The following is a 7,796-nucleotide window of genomic DNA, read 5'->3' on the forward strand; positions in this document are numbered from 1 at the left end:
ATACCTGCTCCAAAACTCTGGCTATCTACCCACCTGAACTCTACTGCCCAGGGGAGTGGTACCAACTGCGAAGTGACACCCCTTCCCACCCTGGGGGAGTGTGACCCTGGCCTGCATGGCACCCTGAGCACACACTGAAAGGCTCAAGATTTGCTGAGGCTTGCCATTTTTGCTCGAGCACTCTGCTGCAAACAGCAGTCACCTAGCTTTGTGAACCAAACTGAACCAAGGAATGCCTGCAGAAGAGCTGTGAACTGGACTCATGATGAGACGCTGGACCTCAGCATAATCTGGGGTGAGAAGAGAACCATCACCACTACTGCCAAGGGCAGGAAAGGCACCAAACAAAGCCAGATGTTTTGCGAGTGCATGGCATCCTAGATGGTGGCTTGGGAGCACCAGCAGGACTAGCAGCCATTCTGCATCAAAATCAAGAGCATGAAAGTACACTGTGTTTGGGGCAGGGACACCAACAAGGTCTCAGATGTCACAAGGAGCATGGTCCCCTACCACGAGGAGCTGGCAAGGCTTCTGGAGGCAGACCATGCCATTGCTCCTTGCCACATCATGCATGGCACACCTGTGGGCCTAGTACAGTGTAATGATGATGATAGAAATGATAATGGAGCCCTTTTTCTGCTGTCTACTACCAAAACAGCCATGAAGAGCATGAGGATATGTGCTCATTGGACTTGTTCCCCACCCAGACTCTGACCCTAACTCAGATCCAGTACATGACAGGGACAGCTCAGACAAGACCCGCATTGAGCAAGCAGACACAGACAACCCAATGCAAGCCACTGGTAAGTTTCAGCAGATCCAGGGGAAAGGGTGATTTCCACCATCAAAGACATGGCAGGTAGCAGTCCTGTACACACCTCTTTGGGGCCCAGGTGTGGATGGGTCCAGATCCAGGGAATACTGTCATTGTTCAGGTCCTGGCATGGTAGCTGCCTCTATAACCCCAGGGATACTGGGTACTGCTGTTTCAGGTGGCAGTGAAAACGGTCACGCTTTAGGATTCCAGGTCTCTCTCTCAGATTGGGGTCATGACAGGGGCAAAAAGACAAGTTAGCATGGGAGGTGGGTGCCTTCTTAACAGGAACATCTCAGAGGGAGATGTTAGCTAGCTGACAGCAGGTAGGTGAGAGAATGCTTACCATGACGCAGTCCTGATCTTGTTCTGGTTGCTCATGGAAGTGAGTTTGCTGGGAAAGCAAGGTACTCAGGCTTTCCCTCACAATATCTTCAAGTTTTTAACAATTTCAAAGTCTGCCCGGCTATCAGCACACCTGCAAGTATGTGTGGGAACCCAGAACCAACACATATTATCTGCTAACTACGGAAACATACTCAAGATCTCTTCTACTAGGTTTACTCTTCAGTGTTAGGTGTGGACTGTGAGAGCTTGGGAGGTTTCAGCATGGATGCTACCCCAAGGACATGAAGGAACACACCTGCTCAGACGATGTCCCATAGGGGAAAACGTTGGTAGGATCAGAGAGATCAGATGCTGGAGGACCTTGTGAGGTCTTCCACATGCAGAGCTACTACTGAGAGCTGGCTTGCATCAGCAGGACTAGTCAGAAGAGTTCTAAGAGCTCTTCAGCAGACTTTTGTGACTGAGGATTGCTAGGTCCTGGAACTGATGCAAGGACTGGTGAGGGGCTCAGTGAAGGTCCAGGAATTGGCCCTCTATGCCCATGTGTCCCTTTGGTATGTCATAGTCATGCAAGTCCTTTATACTTCCATGCCACAGCAGCCTCAGGGACCTTCCCAGTCCAGCAGTTAGTGTGAAAGTCGTTTACTGATATTTTAGAAAATCACATTAAATATACAGCACAGTAAATGAAGGGTTCACAATCGCTCAGAAGCGTTGTGCACTACCTCCTGCCTGGAAGAACATTGTCCCAGAAAGTAGTCAGCCAAGCTTTCCCTGATCAGAACAGCCTGCTGGTGGTTATGTTCGTGACATTCAGGTAGGACTGCTGCTTTAGACCAGTCTCCATTCAAAGTGCCAGGTGCTCCCACTGCCATGGGCCCCTCTGGAGCTAGCTCAGTTTCCATTAAGGCTTTCCCCTCACCTTATATATATTGCAGAGGATGCAGGAAGTGGCCATGACACTGGGAATGTTCCTCAACCTGAGTTCAATCAGACCCCCAGGGAATTCCAGCATACCTTTAGGCACCCAAAGGTACACTCCAACACCATCTGATAGCTGCTTAATCAGTAACTGAAGAACTCCTTCCTGGGGGCCAGCCAGTTTTCATGAGCCAGGGGAGCAGTGGGTAGGCCAGGTCTCTGATCAGTGGGTTCAAATCCATGGTGTCAGTGCCAGGAGTGAACTTCTCCCACTCCATCATCCCCATGAAACTGAAGTTCCTGAGATACATGGGCATTGTGTACCCTGCCTGACTACCCAACAGTGATGTTAGCGAAGTGCACAGAATGGGTATGGGTTCCATCAATGGTCCCCATGCAGTTCAAGAAGCCCATCTGTTCGAACCCAGTGACATCTGAGCTTTTTCACTTGTTTTTTGGCTACACAAAAATAATACAGCAATTCGTCTGTTGCAAAGAACTCAGACTATAACAGGTTAGAGTGGCTTTGACACTATAAATTCTTATTTGCAATCTGCAGGGTTATCCTGTGAAACACGTGTAGGTAGTTGCACACTTAACAGTGCAGTGCTTTTTGTGCAGCATCCTAAAAATGATCTCATGCACAGGTCCCATGGCACTGGGGTTGAGAATCATTGCCATAAAGGTTAGAATTTTTTTTGTCTGAGGTTAATAATATGACTTAAGAAGCTTGGGTCTCATTCTATAGTAACAGTCTTTATTTGGTCCTGAAAATGTATAAGTCTTTCAGTTACCCTTTGCATGCTTGATACCTGAAACTGTCAGTCATCTATCCATGGCAATGGTACCTTGGTTGTGTAATTTCTTGATCAGTTTCCAGGTCACTGCCAGCTTATATAGAATATTTCTGATCTGTGTTTGGTGCCCATAAACATAAACATAGTATTAATGCATTTTCATCTAAAAGATCTGCAGTCATATTTAGGAAGACAACTCCTCCCACATGGATTCACTAGGTACAGACCAATACTTTTTGTGGTTATTACTAGCTACAAATGAATGTTCAAAATATTACTGACATTTAGATGTGTCAGGTGTTCCACTGACACTTTTCACTACAAAGTTAACTGTTCTTTCCAGAAAACGCCCCATTATAAAGCAACTTTATAAAAAGAGAAAAACCACCTACTCAACATAATAATGTGTTACTTATCTTCATTATAACATAGTTAAATACACTGCCTTCTATTATGGAGGACAAGAGTTAGAATCTTACTGGAAATTACTCACTTTCTGTACTTTTAAGGGTCCTATTTACTGAAGAATGTCAGGGAGATATACAGTCCATGTAGTTTAAGTAAACACTGGTTTTATATTCAGCAAAGACTCAGTAAACTGGAAGTGTAATCAATTGATATTTTTCCCCTCATTGATTCCAAGACTGAAAATGGAATACAGTATGTGGTTTACTTACAACAATGAATAAAAAGCTTTGCATGAACATAGTGCAAATCAGCTCCCACACGTAAAAGAAATCTTGTTTACAGTTAAAAGGACTAGGTTTCTTCATTATTGTAAGGTCATCTCTGCATCATAATTTTTAAAAATAAAAGCACTTCCTCCACTTTGAAGCCATGAAATCTGACATTTACATCATAATCATATTCTTGAACAGGAAAAATTAATTTGCAAACAGCATGAGCAGTGTTAATCTTGTGTTCCATATTTTGTATAGTGTAAAATCTCTCCCTCCTAATAAAACAGGGCAGGATTACCCCAACAAACAATATGTAAAGCACCCTAATTCCCATCACTCCCTTATGCACATAAATCATGCTGAAAGTAAAGCAGAAAGAACAGTAAAGAGAAATAAGACCTGAAAGTCTCAGTTTAATAGCAATCTTCTGTTATACTGGATTAATATGTAATCACATTAGAATTTAGCATTTATTTTCACTAACAAAACCTGAAGGAGAGATGCAGACTTTAACTTTCAGCCAAACTAGATTCTAATATCATTACAAAGGGACTTGAATGGTAATAAGTAGTTAATGCAATTTGATGAACTTACTGAAAAGGAAAAAAAAAAATCAGATAACATTTTCTTAACTGTATTCCGAAGAAGTTTAAAATTTGTTCATAGGAAAAACAAGATAGTATCAGATTAACTGATCGGCATGTCAGAGCCAATTTGTTATAAGAGCTTTGCTGTTCCCAGTTTGACTTCAGCTAAAGTTTTATCCTAGTAGAAAACTATCATAATCTCTTCTTCTTCACAAAAGAAGATATTGCTCTGACTGGTTTTACTAAGGTTACTGAAGAGGTTTCCATTAAATAACTCATGATTTAAATAGCTGAAATCCCAGTCAGGTCTCAGAGGAACAATCTCTATCCTATGCAGCTAAGGCTCTTCCTGTTTTAGAGAACTGCTTCTTCATGGTCCAAAGTGACACCTGAAATCAGCTGAGACTATTTCATTGACTACTCTTATAATCTGCAAGTTTGCGATGATGCAGACGAAAAATCTCCTTGCTTCTTGAGTTTGTTTCACGTATTCTGACAGAGCTAGAGTCAGTGAACCTAGAGGGCCTGTTGCAAAGCTTATGTATTTCACCTAAGGCTTTTGCCTGAAGTGTCAGCTATCAAAGTTAACTTTTGTGTTGTATTTTGGAGAGTTTTAACTTATACTAATAATATTGCTGTAGTTTGCATTAATGTATGTATTTTTGTATCTTTGTATCTGCACCATGTGTGAGAGAGGCCAATTAAAATGATACTGGAAAGACTAGATCTATTTACTAATGAGGTACTATGTGTTCCTGTCCTGTAAGCAAGAAAGCTTGTTGTGTTGTGATCTGGAAAAAGGCAGTTCAGGGATTCTGCTACAAAAAGTGAGAGGAAATATACTCAGTTCAGGAGCAGAGGTCAGGTAATAAGGCAGTAGGGCTGTGTGAAGCTTCAGGTGCTGATTCAATTCAGAGGAGATTAGGCCCAATTCAGTGGCTGAATCTTCAAAATCGAATCGAATCAGGGGACCAATAAAAAGGTACGAATCGATTTGAAACTCTCTGAATTGATTAGGAAAAGATTCAGAGAGCTTCAGCAATGTAGGTAGTCCCTGCCCACTGCAGCAAGAAGCTGGACCCAGACTAGGAGCTAGTAAGTAGGGGGTGGGGGAGGGGGGGCTGGAGGAGGGCGGAGGGCCCACCTGCCAGGCCCCATCCCTTGCCTGTTCTCCCAGCCCCTCTGAGCACTCCCCGACCCCCACCCGCTCTCCCATGGCTGCCTTGCCTACCCCAGCTCCTGACTCTTTGAAGAAAAAAAAAAAAAAAGCCCTGACTCACCAGATGCTGCCCGGCGGGGGGGCGATCCCCACTGCCCCACGTCATGTGGGGGTCTCTAACACAAGCCCCCTGACCCCCTCAGTTCCCCCACGGCTGCCCCACCTCTGGCCCTTTAAGAACCCCACCCCCATCCCAGGGCTCACTGGCTCCTGCAGCAGCCTCAGGGGGTTCATGAAGAACCCCCCATGCAGCGTGGGGCAGTGGGAGGCAATAGGGATCTCCCCCTGCCGGGCAGGAACTGGTGTTATGTGGCCACCTAAGAGGTGTCTTACCCTGCTTCAGGGTGCCTTACCCTGCTTCAGGTCTAGGGTGTCTTCCCCTTTTCATTCACCTGTCACACCTTGATGTAACTGTTTGATTGGAAGTGAGGCTGCCTAATTGGTCTTAGAGCAATCCCCAGTTCCTCTAGATGCCAGCTAGCTCTCCCAGGACACCTATTAGTCTTAAGGGCTAATCATGCCCTCTGACCTCCCCTACAGCCATGCCCATGCCTTGCAGATGTTACCAATTAATTATTTCGGTAGGCACTTGTCCCAGTATGATACCAGGCCACCTCAGGCCTTTACAGCCTTGTCGGGGCCTCGGTCCCTTCTCTGTCGCTGGTTTCCTTAGCCTAGGTCCAATGTTCTGGTCCTGATTTCTGGGTCCTAGCCCAAGTCTCACCCTCTCAGGTTGTGTCCTGCTTGGGCTCCAGCCTCTGGCCATCTCTGCCCTGCCTCAGGCGCTGTGGCTCCATCTGGGACTTTGGCCCTGGTTTCCTTCGCTCTGGGCCCCGGCCCCTTTCTGTCCCTCTCATACATAGGTCTCTCCTTGGCCCTGCCTCTGTTCTCCCTGGCCCTTGTCCAGCTCCTGTCTGTGCTAGGCTTCAGCCTTTCTTTCTCTCTCTCTTGGCTTCAACCTATTCTTTGGGTCTAAGCCATGTATCAAGGCCCAGAGCAGGGCTCTATACACTGGTGTGCCCTGGCACACTGGTGTACACTGGCATCCTGCTGTGAATTAACACCCCCCTCCCTCCAGGTGCCCCACCATGGCCTCCATTCACTCTCCTTTCAGTCACACCCAAACCACTGGTTGAAAAACCAAGGAGCCTTCTGGCAAACATGAACTGCTTCAGACATAAACAATGGCTACCTGCCTGCAGAACAAGGCTTCCTCTTACCCCAGGCAACTTTCCCTTGTAGGGCACCTGCACTCAGTTTGCCTTCCTTAAGATAATCCTAGTGCTACCTAGGAGCTCTCCTGTATTCCCTCCACTCTGGAGCTCCTGACTGTGCAGCCTCCAGGGCCAGACTGATCCTCTTGGCTCAGGGCCTGTGTTTATATATCTCCTTGGCCCTGCCCCTGGCTGGTCAGGTGCCTCCCTGCGCTTTCATAAATGTTTTCTGATTCAGCTTGCTGGCTCAACCTCAGGGCAACTTACGGCTGCTGGTCTCTGCTGTGCTCCTATCTTGCCTCCCATGCAAGGCTCTAGTTCTGCAGTTAAGTGCTTGCATCAGGTAAATCCCTGAGTACCTGTTCCCTGGCAGCTCATAATGAGCAGTTTTCCCTGCCTGAGGCTCTCTGCTGCTCCTTCAGCTTTAAAGTAATAGAAGCACTTGGCACTCTGTTACAGGACGATGTAGAGAAGACTGAAGTATTTAATGCCTTTTTTACTTCAGTCTTCAAAATAGGGGCAGCTACCAGGTAACAAGTGCAGTTGGCAGCAAAAATAGGGAAGAGGTCAAACAGCATAGGATAATAATGGCAGAACAGGTTAAGGGTTACTTAAAGAAGCTAGTGCTTTCAAGTCAGCAGGGCCAGATGCAGCTGAGGATACTGCAAGAATTGGGTGAAGTAATTTCAGGCCATTAAGCTATCATCTTTGATAACTCATACAGGTCAAGTGGGGCATGTCTAGATGAGCGTGCAGGTGCCTCTTGCAGCATCTCAAAGCCTTTTGAGATGCTGCAAAAGGCACGTGTGGGAATAAAAAACATTCCCTGTGCTGCAAACTTGCAGTGCGGGGGCAAAATTAGACCCCTGGATATCCAGGGCTCAAAAAATACTCCGGGTGAAAAAAGCAGGGCAGGGCACAGTCCCAGACCATACCCTGAGGCAATGGAGGCTCAGGTCCTCCACAGAGCTGCTCTGGTAGCTAGGCAAAGTGTCTCTATGGCTAGCTCTCGCCCCAGTGCTGAAGCACGCTGCCTGTCTGTGCAGAGCAGGCAGTGTGTCAGCTGCAGGGACCTGGATCTGGGCTCTGTGTTGGTAAGTAGGGGGTGGGGGACTGGAGGAGGGGGGAGGGGACCATGGGGGGAACCCTGCCAGCCCCATCCCTGAGTCCTCCCGATCACTGCCTCGCCCGGCCTCATCCCCTACCTGGTCCCCGA

The 7,796-nt window shown here is 46.8% G+C and overlaps 1 protein-coding gene across 6 annotated transcripts in view; it reads right to left on the minus strand.

Moving 5' to 3' along the window:
• BTBD9 (BTB domain containing 9) overlaps positions 1 to 7,796 on the minus strand; it is a 289,544-nt gene that overhangs the window by 21,863 nt on the left and 259,885 nt on the right. The gene's annotated exons all lie outside the window — the stretch shown is intronic.

Source organism: Alligator sinensis, unplaced genomic scaffold (assembly GCF_000455745.1).
Source record: "Alligator sinensis unplaced genomic scaffold, ASM45574v1 scaffold198_1, whole genome shotgun sequence".
Lineage (NCBI taxonomy): Eukaryota > Metazoa > Chordata > Crocodylia > Alligatoridae > Alligator > Alligator sinensis.